The following is a 16,106-nucleotide window of genomic DNA, read 5'->3' on the forward strand; positions in this document are numbered from 1 at the left end:
AAACCAGAGGACCTGGAGGAAACCCACGCAAAAATGGAGAGAACATACAAACTCTTTGCAGATGTTGACCCTGGGACTTGAACCCGGGTCCCCAGTACTGCAAGGCTGTAGTGCTAACCCTGAGCCGCCGTGCTGCCCTAAATGTATTGCAAATCTAAAACAGATCTGCAGCATTCTACAATTTTTTTCCGGAAGTTTTTAATTAAAATGTACCCAGTAACTTCCCCCAAAATAAATCTGCATCAAAAAACTACATATATGAATTTAGCTTTAGGCTTGTTTGCAATATCGAAATAATCTTACAGATGTAGCAGAGCTGAAAGGGTTAACTGTTTATAAATAATTAAATCATGAAATCAAGATTTGTACCGGATGATAAACTCAGCACCACTACACTGATGCGCTCAGCACTACTACATCCGCGCTCCAGAAAACTTAAAAAGTGGGTTCCTTAGCGTCTGATGTCCAAGTATGCAGCGCCATCTATTGGTGAGAAGGAGGGTTGCATTGGAGACTGTACAATGTTAAGTTCACCACTAGGGGGTGCTGTTTTATTAACATTCATGTTTTGTTTTTACTTCTACGTAAAAATTTTAAACCCTTAACTGAATAATTTAGGAAAAGATGTAAAATGTAATGTTAGGATACAGCAGAGGCTCCTCAATCTAGAAACAGGTCTCTACAACAGCAAACATGTACTTTTGGCCATTTTTTTGTCTATTAGCAGCACATTATTATAAACTCTGACCCCCAATTCTTACCGGACTACTTTTTTGCCTGACCACTGCTGCTCAAATGGGTTGACTAATTTTAAAAAAAAATCCCTTCCATGAGACATGTCTCTGCATGTATTTGCACCTGTGTCTTTGCCTCCTATGAAAGCTGCAGTGTTCCCCTGTTCTCCCTATGCTGCCTCCTGCATAGAGCTTCATCTCTGTCTCCGTTCTAGGTCATCCATAATGGAGTCAACCTTTGTGCCTCTCTCCCGGCTGCCCATACCCACTAGTGATGTGTCGTTTGTGAACAAGCTACAAGAGCCGGCTCTTTCATTTGAATGACGGGAGTCGGCTCCCTGCAGTGATTGGGTAGTTGGGTAACCACACCCCCTTTAACCCGATAAAATAGATTTAAAAGTGGTGTTGACAGGGATGACTGGCTGGACTAGGCTCCCTATTATACAGGTAATGGGGAGCCATTCAGGAGCCAGAAGAGGTGGCTCTTTTTAGTTAGTGGAACCTAATGATCCAGCTTACTAAAAACTCCACACTGACAGAGACAGGAGGGGGAGGGAGTAGGATGAGTCATAATACCTCTGCTGCAGCTTCTACTATTCACCAGAGCTCAGAGATGTAAAGAAAGAATTATGGAGAGTCTGCACACAGTAGAAAAGTAACAGGACTACTTAATCACTTGAGGAACATTCAGGGATTATCTACAAGGCAGTAAAGGGACATGGGCATCTTATCTAGAAGAGTGGCCAACCCCTTTAACATCATGTTAACACATGTCTCATGGCCAAAGGACAGTCATCATCTACACCAGGACCACTTCAGTAAGGAAGTGACTTGTTGATCAGTCAGTTTCATGGGAAGAGAGCGGCTGCTGCTCCCTGCTCACAGAGGCGGAGGTCATGTGATAGAGCTCTCTCTCTGTGTATGTGGCAGAGCTGTATGTGTTTATAACAGTGGATACAGTTGTCTCCTGCACAGAATAGTGAGGTACAAGATCTCACCTGTTCCCTATCAGTCCCTCCATCCTAGTCTGTGATTCTACAGAACTTTCTCTGTCTCTCTCTGCAGTTCAGAATGCTCAGCTCTCAGCCCCCACCTTTATGCTCCTGTACAGCTCCTCCCTCCCCCACTGATGTCAGCTCACCAGGCTGTGACCTCTGTGAAGGAGCAGAGGAGTCTGCAGCACAGACAAATTATGTGTTGTTTTTAAAATGCATCCAAACCAAAGCCCAACCCCTGGGACTACACAGAGGATTTTGTCAGGGTGCCAGGTAAGTTATAACACTTAGCAAATGCTTAGAGAAGACAGAAAGGCAGGTGTGCAATGCAGGTGTGATGGGCTTCTGTAACTTGTCTTTACTGAAAATGAGGACCCTGGTGACAGATTCCTTTAATGCTAAATTACTTTCTGTGGTAGTGATGGGTCGTTCGCAAACGAGCCTGCACAAAGAGCCGGCTCTTGTTCGTGAGCCAATGGGCCACTTAACCCCGCCCGTAACCGCCTCAGCATGCCCCCTTTAACCCGATACAATCGGGTTAAAAGTGGTGTGGTGTACGGTGACTGACTGGCCTGCGGCTCCCTATTATAGGGGGCTGTTCAGGAGCCTAATGAGCCAGCTCACTAAGAAGAGACGAAATTCCCATCACTATTCTGCGGGCAAGCTAACTGGCCTCAGCTTGAGGGCATAGACTGACAGACATTAGTTTGCGCCCACTTTGAGAAAGATTTTTGTCAAACACTTTTACAAGAGAAAATGCCATAACTTTGTAAAGAAAAGAGTCAGCACAAAGTAGTCCTCGTTCTGTTTGTTTTTAGGGAGAATCACATATAATAGTTTGGTAAAATCACTATAGCTTTACAGTTACGCTTTATGTAAAATCTGTTTCACTTTAAAGTTGAGTTTTTATCCACGCTGCCAGGTTTGTGTGCCCTTAGGTTATTACTGTATATAATGCAGGTAACGTCTTCTCACATTCCTTCTCCCGGTGAATGTAAGGCTTTGGCACACAGTGAAATACCTCTGCTAGATATTTGAGTACTTAGCGGGATTACAAATCTGAGTAAACACAGTTTAGGATTCAGACTAGAAGTTCATCTTGATAAGAATCCACGAGGCAAGTCATGACCCACAAGTCTGATTCGTTCCATCAGGTTGTAGTCAGTTCTGAAAGCACAGAACCACCCGGAGCAGGATGAAGCTAGATTAGACTGACCCAACAGGACATTGGATGTTACTCTGATGAGTCATGGGCCTCATATCACTCCAATGCAAGGTCAGGTACAAAACATAACATCCCAGGTGACTCAATCCTTCACTTTTCTCATGGGTACGTCACACAGCTAGGAAAATATCTGCAGACTATATCCATCAATGTATAACTGTACTGATGCAATGGGGAGATCTATTTTACTGGTGGAGAAAGCATCTCCCCCCACCCCCCACCCCCCAGTATTCGGGTTACCTCACTTTTGGAGTGTTGGGGCAAGTGTAGGGCGAACACGGGGTGTGAACGCCCGGCCCGCCAGATTGACTATAGCCGGATACTATAGCAAAAAACTCTACCAGTTCAGATTTGGTCTTAGGTCCGTACTGGCGACGTTTGTGCCCATGTGCCAGAGCCAGCAGGGGGAACTTGAAGACGGGGGTTCAAAACATCAGTATGATGTTCATGAAAATTGTATTGTAGAAGATTAAAGTATTCCTAAACTCCAATCTTCCTTCAGATAATTGAAGCAAAGCCATCGTCATTCCCAAATATGGATAGGGAATGGCAACTACTTTGAAAAAAAGGATGCTTCCTGGACGGCATTATACACTAGGGATCAAAATTACAAAACAATGGGGCACATTTACTTACCCATTAAAGTGCGTTGTCCGACGATAATGCACTGTGCCACGATTCACTAAGATCGTGCGCCCGATATCCTGCATGCGTCACAGCACGAGAGCAGAACACCCCCCCCCCCCAATTTGTCTCGCATGAAAGCCAGCGCAGATGCGCCACAATCCGATCACGTGCGACACAATCCGCAGTTAAATATCTGTCACAGCGGCACAAATCCCAAAAACGCCGGAAAATCCGGCGAAAGTGCAGCGGCGGACTCTTAGTAAATAAGACCCCATGGTTTGATGCCTTGATTTTTCAGGAATAATGTAATCTCCATTGATCAATAAAGTATCAAGTTAAAACTTTTCTTTTTTTTTAAAACATGATGATCATAATTAGAGAACAGAGAAAGATCATAATGACATTTTCTGCAGGTCCCATCAGTCACCAATCAGAAGGGAGCACAGGACCTCAGCACCGGCCACAGGACATCACTAGTCTCTCGCTCTGCTGGGATCTGCTCCGCTCTTCTTCCAGCCTCTTCCACAGTTCTGTGACTGTTGTGAGTTTCTTGGCCATAACTTTGTCACCAAGGATTTTCCATAGGTTTTCTTTTGGGTTTAGACCAGGACTAAACAATCTTTTGTGTTTCAAGGAACTGCAATATATGTTTTGCTGTGTGATAGTGGACATTGTCCTGCATGAAAATTGCTTGATTGAGTGAAGAACAGTAGGAAGGAACCACGTGTTGTTGAAGAAGGTTCTAATTCACATTTGCACATTTGTCTTACTCAAACAATGATTCACTTTAGTGTTACAATCAGCTACTAGAAATTACGGTCCATTACTCCTACAGAGCGCATCAGATAATGCTTGAACCAGAGCCAAGTCAGGCCGCAGCCGCTTACACTGCTCTGGTTGTTACCATAGGAGAGGATTACTGTATAATGTAAGTACACATTTACTCTACCTGCATAATAGTGAGTGCACCACCTGGAGCAAGCTCTATCCAATGTAGCAATAGACAAAGATTTGTGGGGGAAATAAACTGACGATTGGTCTAGGACTAGAGGATCTCCATAACTCATAAAAACGATCCATGAATAGTGTCCAATCCACGATCCAAGAATAAGTCTGATCTTCTGACCACCATTAATAGATTTAAAGCCGAGGTCATTGCTCTGGAGGAAAAGCGTTGTCTTTTCCGTGACAACAGCAGTCCATTCGGGGAAAAGCTGGAGAACGATGTAAGGTTTGAGGAACTGCGGCATAAGACAATAATTAAGAAAGCAGAAGGGGCTTGAGATCCAGGCGGATGATGGCAATGGCGATGATGAAGAGGATGAGGAAGATCAGCCATGTCCGTCTGGTGGCCTGTGCCAACACCAGCAGGCCTCGCTCGACAGGCTGCCTGCGGAGCAAGCAACATTACCATCAGGCTGCGGCTCTGCCAACCTGGAGGAGGAAAGTGATGGCAGCGGCCAGGGAGAGGCGCTAATGGCTCAAATACGACAACTTGAGTCCCCAGTTCACCTCCAGAACATTACCTTTGGTGATGATTTGCCGGATGACAACCAAAAGAGGAAGAAGAGACCCAAGAAGACCCAGGAGTCTCAGGAGGTGAGTCTGGTTTTCGTTCCCCTCCCTGTTTCCTCCGGGCAGGCAGCAGTGCCAGCCTGTCGTGTAGGCCCCGTTACCCAGCCCAGCCTGAATCCTGCAGTGGACTCGGTGCCAGGGTGCGGGGAGATTGCAAAGCCATGTTCCATCATGGCGCAGAGCACCAGCTTTGTTTGTAGTAGCAGGGATGGTGCAGGGAAGGCATCAGCCCAAAGGCTGGACAGTGAGGGTGATCCGGCAGGTCCTGGTACTGTGCGCTGATCCCCAGTGGGTGGGGGTGGTGGCCCGGTGCCAGGGGTGGAGGCTCCTGTGGCCCCTAGTGCTGTGGCTACTGCATGCTCCGGTAAGCAGCGGCAGTATGATGGGGCTGGTGGTGTGGAGTCTCCCAAACATAGTGTGCAGAAAAAGGCGCAGGAAAAGTTTTGTTTTGCATTGGTACATCAGACCCTGGAGATGGCACTAAGAGACTGTCTGGAGTTTGTAAGGACAAGAGGCCTCTTGCAGCGTTGCACACATGTTAAAAAAGCTGCTGGACAACAAGGGGTTAATGCCAATGAGGCAGAGGGCACAAATAAGATCGGGGTTGGAGCTGCCTCTTCTCAGGCTGAATCAGCTATGGAGGTGGTTCTATCCCCAGTGTCCAGTGAAGCGAGGCAACCCCAGGTCCTCCAGGCCCAGCTGGTGTGTCTGATGCAGGGAAGCGGGGCAGTAATGTACATAGTGTGGTGAGTGTGGGGGTGGTGAATGGTGTAATCACGTGGTTTGTGCTGGTCCATCTGCATCCCCAGTGGTGGCCTCACCCATAAGGAGCTATGCAAATGTCACCGCTCTGGCAATGGGAATAGCGTTTTGCAAAGGCGTCTTCTGGAGGCTCTCAGGAGAGGGGAAAAGTCAATCAGAGGTTGATCTGTCCTTCTGGACAGACAGGCATGGCCTGGCAGCCTTCCAAGAGCAAAGGGGGAGAGAGACTCTATGGTCTTTACCCACAACTGGGCCCGGAGCTGCCCATAGGAATGTGGTTCGTCTTCGCTGGAGGGGCAGTGACGCATGCCCACCCAGGTCAAGGGTGGTGGAGCTCCTTCTGAAGATGAACTTCAGGGCTAGTGACATCTTTGCCCTGATACTCCGGAGTTCGATGTCAGCTTTGTTCGTCCGGCTTAGGGCTGAGAGCTCTTCTGGTCGAATTATGAGCTGGCAAAGAACGAGCCCGCCTGGCGAGACTTTGCTGTGCAAGCAGTGTCACGCCAAACGCAGTCAAGAAAGTGATCGTTTTGACCCGTAACATGTCATTTTCTTGTATGGACATCATGACTTGGCTCAGTCGTTATAGTGAAGTTGTACAGGTACCTCAGAAAAACCGCGATGAATATTTGGTCTGGGGCCTGGACCTTCATGGTTAAGTCGAAGTGTTCAGGCAGCACATTTGCCCACATTCCCTCTTCAGCCTTTCTTGGGCGAGACAGAATCCTGATCTTCTACCAGGGGCACACTAGGGTCTGTCACAGGTTCCGTGACCCAACACACTTTACTGCCAGCTGTCATGAGGTTGCTTCTGCTGGGGAGGGGACCAGAAGAGGTGGAGGAGCTAAGGGACCTGTGAAGGAAAAGCAAGAATAGGTCACCTTCTCAGTTGAGGCGGCTTGAAGCACGGCGAGAAGGGAGAGAACTGGGGAGTCATGAGTAAGAGCACTTAATTGTGCTAGAAACGCGTTGACAAGCCTGACCGCTCCATCTGTATTTTACCTATTGGATGCCATGAAGGTTTAAATAAACACGGTTTTACCGTTAACTTAAGCTGGATCCTGAAGTCTTTCTTGTGGAGAGACCTGGGGAAGCCTCAGGTTGCTGGGGTGACTCTTGGTCCTTCCTCACAGGCTGAATTTGCTACTGAGGCCCTGAGGGAAGATGTGTTGGATGAGGAGGTCAGAAGGATCGAGCGCAAGAAAGGTGCCATGTCCTACACGTCCTCCCATTATGAGAGTATGGAAGAGGATAATAGGATTTAGCTAGAAAATATACGCAAGCAGAAAAAGAAAAAACGCGGCCTATCTAAGGTACTTAAGGAAGGGAATAAATTCCTCCCCTCTGGTTGAGCTTTCCAACCAGTTCCCAGGGGTGTACCAAGCCTGTCTGCTGCCTGAGGCGAGCCATAGAGAGACGGGGGGGAGCGGCGGAGTGTGGGGGACGGAAGCGGAGGTATGCGGGGAGCAGAGGTATGCGGGGGTGGGAGTGTCGGCCAGCGGCCGGAAGCACGGAGATGGACTTAGCACTGGAGTGCCGGAAGCAGCAGGGGCGGGCGCACAGTGCCAGCGGGGAGCATGGTCCTGGACGGAAGGCTGCAACGCGGTCCTGTCCAGCGGCAGCGGGGGTCAGGCACATGGTGCCTGCGGGGAACTCGGTGCCGGCTGGTAGGGAGTGGGAGCATGGTGCCGCCCCCTCGTCGAGCAGGAAGCGCGCCGCCTGAGGCGAGGTGCTCAACTCGCCTCATGGCAGGTGCGCCCCTGCCGGTTCCTCACCCTCGATGAGATCGCCTCCTCGGAAGGAGAGGCTGAGGGTGGGGTTCTGGAAGTGGCGGAGCAGCCCACAGGGGGTGCCGAGTCTCTATGCTCTGGGGATGCTGGGTTCTCAGAGTGGGAGACTGACTCAGAGTCGGGAAACAAGGACGAAAGAAAGAGTGGGTCCTTGGGGGCCAATAATAATAGGGACACCTCAATTTCTTTGAATAGAAGTTGCCCCAATTCTGATGGTAAAAGAGAAAAGGTTTCATCTTCAGAGGACAGTAGGGGAAAGGAAGTAGTAAGAAAAAAAACATCTAACTCAATCACTCATGATGGCGGCACCCACTCCGTTGACGCTGGCGTCCATTAATGTCGCCAGCATTAAGTCTGATACGCCTAGATTTGCGGCCTTTGATTTTCTCGGCCGTGTTGAAGCCGACATTTTATTTTTGCAGGAGACCAGGCTGCCAGATTTGGCGGCCGTGTTTAAAGCTAAGAGGGAATGGAGACACGGGCCTTCCTATTGGTCTCTTGCGGCCGAGCCGTATAGCGGAGTGGCGGTCCTTTTTACCGTGCCGGTAGAATGCCTACGAGTTATTGAGTTAGAAATGGGGAGGTGCCTGATCCTGGATGTCCTCATGAAGGGACAAGAACTTCGTCTTATTAACATCTATGGTCCCCAGTCCAAGTGGGACAGGAAGTGTCTCTTTATGAGGATCAAGCCCTACCTTTTTACAAGTCGGCAGGTGGTCTTTGGAGGGGACTTCAATGCTGTCACGAGGTCCCAGGATAGGGGAGGTTCCAGAGACAAGCTGACTTATGATAGCGAAAATTCAAATTCAAGGAATAGCTCAGCATCAGTAGTAAAAATCCAATCTTCTTTATTTCATTTAAATTAAAAAGTCCATAGCAAAGACCAACGCGTTTCAGGAGAATAATCTCCCTTAATCATGGTAACATTTTGCTCAATGCACAACCATATTTAACCCCTTCCCGACATTTGACGTAATAGTACTGCATGGCGGGAGGTGCGTTCCCGCAAAATGCAGTATTATTACGTCAAGCTTCTGGCGCCGGCTCCTGAAAGGAGCCGGCGCCAGAAGCTGCGGGTGTCGGCTATATATTATAGCCGACACCTGCCTCTAACACCCGCGATCGGAGATTTCTCCGATCGCGGGTGTTAACCCCTAACACGCCGCGGTCGCGCTAGAGGCAGAGGCATTTAAATGTAATGTGAGGGGAATCGGACCCCCCCGCGGCGCTTACCGGGGGGGTCCGCTGCTCCGATCGCAGCCCCGGGACTGCCGGTGCCCGGGGCTGCGAGATCTTCATCCGGAAGCCGGGTCCTGCCGGCTGTAAGACACTGGGCATGCGCAGCATGCTCAGTGTCTTACATTACACAGTGCAATACATCTGTATTGCACTGTGTAACCTGTAAAATAGCTTGAACAAGTGATCAGAAGATCACTTGTTCAAGCTTAGATGTCATTAACTGTAAAAAAAAGTTAAAACAATAAATTTAGGTTTTTTAAAATAAAAATAAATAATAAAAGAAAGTGAAAGTCCCCCCAAACACCACATTTCCCTTTACACAAGTAATAAAGTATAAAAAACACTAAATCACAAAAAAACCCCACTTATTTGGTATCGCCGCGTCCGTAACAATCTGTACAATAAATCCTAATCATAATTGGACCCTCTAGGTGAACGTGGTAAAAAAAAAACCCCAAAAACTTGCCAAAAATTAAAACTTTTTATCAAATTGCTTTACAAAAAATGTTCTAAAAAGTGATCCGAAAAAGTTACAAGCGCCAAAATGATACCACTGAAAAGAACAACTTGTCACGCAAAAAATAAGCTCACAACCAGCTCCGTCAACCAAAAAATACTATAGTTATGCCACTATAAAGATGGCAATACTAAAACAAATGCAATTTTTTCTATTCTAGTTTTCCTTCAATAAAATTGGACAAATAAAAATAAAACTATATAAATGAGGTATCACGGCAATCGTAGTGATCCGTAGAATAAAGATAATATATTATTGTTATGCTACAGCGAACACCCCCCCAAAAAATGCTAAAAATCCAAAATAAGAATTGATGATTTTATTTTCCTCCACACGAAAAAAGTTAATAAAATTGCTTTGATAAGCTAAACACCCTCTAAAATAAAGGTTTTTTTTACAGTGCATCGCGTCTCGCAAAAAATAAGCCCTTATTTGTCTAAATTGCTTAAAAAATAAAGATTGTATAGCCTATTCCCAACGCGCGTTGTAATAGAACGGTGCGGCGGGTAGTGACTTGCCAACACCGGTCAGACACAGTGATCGGGGTAAGACTGCGGCTGTTCCTGACAGCCATCCATCCTGCCCCATGGACCAGAAGGGTTACGTCCCCCCCACACACCCCCAGTTTATTATCGCTGCTATTGGCTCATCAATTTAGACGAGCCAATAGCAGCGAATTTACTTATGACGTCAGTAATACCGATCACCATGTCTGTAGACATGGTGATCGGGGCAGAGTGGCGGCTGTTCCTGACAGCCACCGATTTTACCTTGCGGTCCAGAGGGGTTTTGTTGCCCCCCTCTGTCCATGTTTGCCGCTATTGGCTGGTCGATTTGGTCCAGCTAAAAGCAGCAGTATTCGTCACAATGGGCATTGCTAGGGTGAATAAGAGCAACACTTGGCGATAATTTCCCTACGAAAAACGAAGATATGGTACAAAAGCGCTGGCCGTGCACATTGTACAGATTACGCTGTACAACTCTTACGAGCTGTTCCAATGTGCATGTCCTGCCGTATCATTTCTCCGTTTTCAAGAGGAAGATATTAGGAAACTAATATTGGGACAAGAAGGACGCGGCCCCAGTACCTCTGGTTTAGATGTTCCTGTATTTTGTCAGGGCAGCATTTTCACGGTAAATTCTGCTGCTTCTAAAGGAAGGACTCAGAAAAGAGTTTGTTCCAAAAGAGGAGTTAGGATGGACACTATATACTAAGGATGGACACTATATACTAAGGATGGACACTATATACTACTAAGAGACCTGCGACAACTCCAAGTGTGACAAAAGTTTAGATGGTCCCCTGGTCTATTCTACCTCCTTATACGCAACACATTCACAATTCACGCCCAACCTGTTGTGAATTCAGTAAAATGAATAATTTAACAACTGGTAGGTCACGTTGCTCCCTATACCCCTCCATTATTTCATAAGGGGCGCCACATAACTGGCACTGAACGTTCCAGAAATAATTGCAATTTCCATCTTGGACTCCATCGCACATCGTATTTGGAAGCCACCTGTATGTTCAAATGCTCATTTCACGACGTGTATTACACTACACCACATATTACACATTGCTATATTCCCCAAGGGGTGTACATTCAACAATTAGGGTCACTTTTCGGGTTTTCCTCTGTTTTGGTACCACTACGGCTCTCCAAATGTATCCTGACACATGTGAAGGATTTCTTGCGAATTTGGCCTCTAAAAGACAAACATCCCTCTTTTCCTCTACTGTGCGCCCATAAAGCATTTTATATGCACATGTGGGGTACTTCTACACTCGGGAGAAATAGTTTTACACCTTTTTCGGGGTTATTTAATATATTATCCCTTGTGGCTCACATAAATTAGGGGTAAAGTGACATTTATAGGAAAATTTTCACCTTTTTAATGTTTAGGGCCTAATTGGATCATTCACCTGTAGGGGCAAATACATATATTACACATTGCAAAATTCTCTAAGGGGTGTGCATTCAAAAATTAGGGTCACTTTTCGGATTCTTATCTGTTTTATACCACTAGGGTTCTCCAAATGCATGTCAAACATTTCTGTCAAATTTGGCTTCTAAAAGGCAAACATTCCCCTTCCCTTTTACTGTGCGCCCATACAACATTTTATATACACATGTGGGGTACTTCTACACTCGAGAGAGAAATAGGTTTACACATTTTGAGGGGTTATTACATTTTTTTTATCCCTTGTGGCTATAAAAAATTAGGGGTACAATGACCTTTATAAGAAAATGTTCACCTTTGTCCTATTTAAGCCCTAATTAAATCAAACACCTATATGGACAAATACTCATATTACACCTTACTAAATTCTCTAAGGGGTGTGCTTTCCAAAATGGTGACACTTGTTGGGGTTCCGCTCTGTTTTGGTACCACTACGGCTCTCTAAATGCATCTTGACACATGTAAAGGATGTTTGTCAAATTTGGCTTCTAAAAGGCCAACGCCCCTCTTTCCCTTCTGAGCTTCACTGCGTACCCATACAACATTTTATTTGCATGTGTGGGGCAATTTTATACTCGGGAGAAATGCTAGTACACATTTTTTGGGGTTATTTTATCTTTAATGCCTTATGGGATACAAAAATTAGCCGTAAAAGTGACTTTTTTGGGAAAATGTTCATCTTTTTCCTTTTAGGGACCTAATTGAAGCAAACACCTGTAGGGGTAAATACACATATTACACCTTGCTGAATTCTCCAAAGGGTGCACTTTCCAAAATGGTGACACTTGTTGGGGTTCCCCTCATTTTTGGTACCACTAGGGCTCTCCAAATGCATCCTGACACATGTAATGGATGATTGTCAAATCTGGCTTCTAAAAGGCCAAAGCCCCTCCTTCCCTTCTGAGCCCTACTGTGTACCCATACAACACTTTATATGCAAAAGTGGTGCAGTTCTGTGCTTAGGAGAAATAGTTTTACACATTTATGGGAGTTGTTTCATCTTTTATCCCTTGTGGCTTACAAAAATTTGGGGTAAAAGTGACTTTTTTGAGAATATTTTCACCTTTTTTCCCTTTTGGGACCTAATTGAATCAAACACCTGTTTGGGCAAATACACAAATTACACCTTGCTAAACTCTCCAAGGGGTGTACTTTCCAGAATGGTGTCTCATGTTGGGGCTTTCCTCTGTTTTGGTACCATTATGGCTTTCCAAATTCATCCTGACACATGAAAACTTTTTCAGCCATATTTGCCCTGCAAAAACGAAACAACGCTCTTTCCATTCCAAGTGCCCCCCTGTGCCCGTACAGCAGGGTACAGTGACAAAATGGGCATTGGCATGCTCAGGAGGAATTGCCCTAAACATGGTAAAATGCATTTTCCTTTTTAACCCATTGTGAAGGTGCAAATTTTAGTGTTCAATGAATCTATTGTAAGATAAAATTACATTTCTGTAATTTCACTTTCATTTATCTTTCACCCTCATGAAACGCTCAAAGGGTTAACAAAATTCCCAAAGGTTGTTATGAATATTTTGAGGGGTGTAGTTTCTAAAATGGTGTCATTTGTGGGGGTTTTCTATCATGTAGGCCTTATAAAGTCACTTCTAACTAAACTGACCCTCCAAAAGTAGGTTTTGATGATTTTCGTGAAAATCTGAAAAATTGCACCTAAAGTTATAAGCCTCCTAACATCCAAAATAAAGGAAAAGAGGTTTGAAAAATGATACCAAGTTAAAGCAGACATATGGAAAATGTTAGTTATCAAGTTATTTTAGTGATATGACTAACTTTCCAAAAAGTAGAAAATTTTGAATTTTGAAAACATTGTTTTTTTCAAAATTTTTGGCAAATTTCCATTTATTTCATAAATAAATACTAAACATATTGATTAAATTTCTCGACCAACATGAAGTACAATGTGTCACGAAAAAACAATCTCAAAATCAACTGGATATGTTAAAGCGTTCCAAAGTTATAACCACTTAAATAGACACATAGTCAGATTTTAAAAAATGGGCCGTGTCAGGAAGGTGAAAAGTGGCTTCAGCGTTAAGGGGTTAAAAGAAAAGAGGACTGACATGGGCGGGTACATGGGCGGGTACACCCAAGTCTGGACATCACTTCCTCTTTACACAGCAGATACAATTACAAATACACAGTGGATACAATTGTCATTACAAAACATTTTATACATTTCTTTAAAAAATCATCATAAGGTCTTCCCTAAAATTCATACCTGAGGGGATCCTAGTGTTTAAATTCATAATCCAATAAGCCTCTCTTTTTCTTAATGCTTTTAGCCAGTCACCACCTCTTTCTGGTCGGTTAACCCTCTCTACACCAAAGAATTTCAAAAAATTTGTTGTTCTATTGTGTTTTTCTACAAAGTGCTTTGTCGCCCCTGATATTCCCTTACTTTTCTTTGACACATCCCCTATATGTTCACTTATTCTGTCCTTTATTTTTCTTTTTGTGCTGCCCACATATTTTATGCAGCATGCTGTGCATTCAATGACATAAATCGCATAGTCTGAATTGCAATTAATAAATGTTTCAAAATCAAAGGATCTGTCATTGCTTTTCACAGTGTTACATTTTTTGGCATATGCGCACATATTGCACCTACTCCCATGACAAGGAAAAAAGCCCTTCTGTGAGAGCCAAATTTTTTTGTTTTTTTGTTCTTTGTAAAGACTAGGGGACACTATGCTTCCAATGGTTCTACCTCGTCTGGCTACAAATTGCACTCCCTCCTTTAAGATAGTTCGGAATTTTATGTCACTATTCAGCATTGGCAGATATTTTTTTACTATATTACACACTTGCCCATAGTTGCTGTTAAAATTTGTTGAAAAGGTGATTTTTTCCTTTTTTTGTTTTTTTCTTATTGCACCCTGTTCAGACTCTAATAAAGTGCTTCTGGGAACAGTGTCTATGCGTTTTTTTGCTTCCTCAATATGCCATCGCTTGTACCCTCTAGACTTTAAATTTTGGGCTAATTTCTCACATTCTACTTGAAAAACCTTATCTTCAGTACAGTTTCTTTTTAGTCTGTGCATCTGACCTAGTGGGATTGCTTTTATCGTGTGGCTCGGATGACAGCTATCAGCCTGTAAAATTGAATTGACTGCTTGTGGTTTACTGTATGTCTCTGTGAGGATTGATCTGCATTTAGGATCTCCTGTGAGGAGCAGATCCAAAAATGATATCTTATCCTTTGCCATATCTCCTGTGAACACCAGATTGCAGGAATTATTATTAATATATTGCCTGAATGAACTTAATTTAAATGAAATAAAGAAGATTGGATTTTTACTACTGATGCTGAGCTATTCCTTGAATTTGAATTTTCACTATTTGTGTCCGTGGCCGGCGGACTAGGCTCTCTTGCATCCCAGAGGAGTGGAGACTGGATTACAGACTACATGTCCAGGTGTGTGAGCGCTTATACCTGTTTCCCTCTCATGACTTATGATAGCGTCGCTCTTAATAGCATAGCTAGTGAGGCTCGCCTAGTGGATGTCCACATCCGGCACACCCCAGGCCACGCGGGGTTCACCTATTATAGGGGTAGCTGCAGGTCTAGAATAGACAGGTTTTATTTAAAGGAGGAAGCCATTTCTTCAGCAGTGTCCGTTGTTGAGGTGGAGTTCTCCGAAGACTGTCTAATTTTGTTTTCTCTGAATGTTACAAAGACCCCCCGGATGGGAAGAGGCTACTGGAAGCTCAATTCGTCTCTCCTGGAAGAAACAGAGATCAGAAAAGACAAGACTTGGTTCCTCTCTCTACCGCAGTCAAGAGGAGGTCTACCATGATCATCCTGTCAAAGGGTAAGGACCGATCTCGTATTGAGAACTGGCGGCCCATAGCACTTCTCAATACAGACAGAAAGGTGTTGGCATGGGTGCTGTTTAATTGACTGGTGCAGTTTGCAACCCAGCTCCTTTCGGGGGCCCAGTACTGCTCTGTTCCAGGCCGCAGTACATTTAGTGCTGTGTTCTGTGTCTGGAAGGCAGTGGAGCGGGGCAGGGCGGGTCACTGGAAGGGGTACTTGCTGTCCTTGGATCAGGAAAAAACATTTGATTGGATTAACCACGAGTACCTAGGGTCTGTCCTTCTGAGGTATAGCTTGCGGGGGGGGGGGGGGAGTTTGTCACTTGGCTAAAAGCTTTGTGTGCATGGACAGAGAGTTTCCCACTTGTGAACGGTTGGATTGGCCGCTCTTTTGAGGTTGAGTCTGGTGTTCGCCGGGGTTGTCTTTTGAGCCCACTGTATATACTGTGTACATTTTCTCAATTCACCCATCGACAGGGTTGATTGCTGCCTGTTGGTGGGAGTCAGGATGGACCAGGCGGCAACGGAAGCCGCTCTCAGAGTGGTAGTGTATGCCGATAATGTCCCCATTTTCGTGATGTTGGAGGTCGACCGCTACTCAGAGGCCTGTGGGTCCAAGATCGATCGGGATAAGTGTGAGACTCTCTGGCTGGAAGAAGGAGGTCCAGGCTTTGATCTCCTGGACACTCTTCCAGGGCCCCAAGACTCTGGCCAAATTCAATGCTGAGAACTTTGGCAGAGGGATTACCCCATGAAAAACTGGGACAGCAGGCTTAAGGTGGACCAGTGGAAGGGTTGGTCTTTGACCCTCAGGGAAAGGGTGAATCTGATCAAAACCTACCT

At 45.1% G+C, this 16,106-nt stretch overlaps 1 protein-coding gene across 2 annotated transcripts in view; it reads left to right on the forward strand.

The window, feature by feature from the left end:
• Positions 1-16,106, forward strand: part of EPCIP (exosomal polycystin 1 interacting protein) — a 51,883-nt gene that overhangs the window by 12,141 nt on the left and 23,636 nt on the right. The window contains exon 1 of one of the 2 annotated variants that reach the window (XM_072138619.1): positions 15,198-15,259. The exons of the other annotated variant lie outside the window; for it this stretch is intronic. The gene's annotated coding sequence lies outside the window, so the exon portion shown is untranslated. Of the gene's footprint in view, positions 1-15,197; positions 15,260-16,106 lie in introns of those variants that run through there. 2 annotated transcript variants of the gene reach the window in all.

Source organism: Engystomops pustulosus, chromosome 2, assembly GCF_040894005.1.
Source record: "Engystomops pustulosus chromosome 2, aEngPut4.maternal, whole genome shotgun sequence".
In the NCBI taxonomy this organism is placed as follows: domain Eukaryota; kingdom Metazoa; phylum Chordata; class Amphibia; order Anura; family Leptodactylidae; genus Engystomops; species Engystomops pustulosus.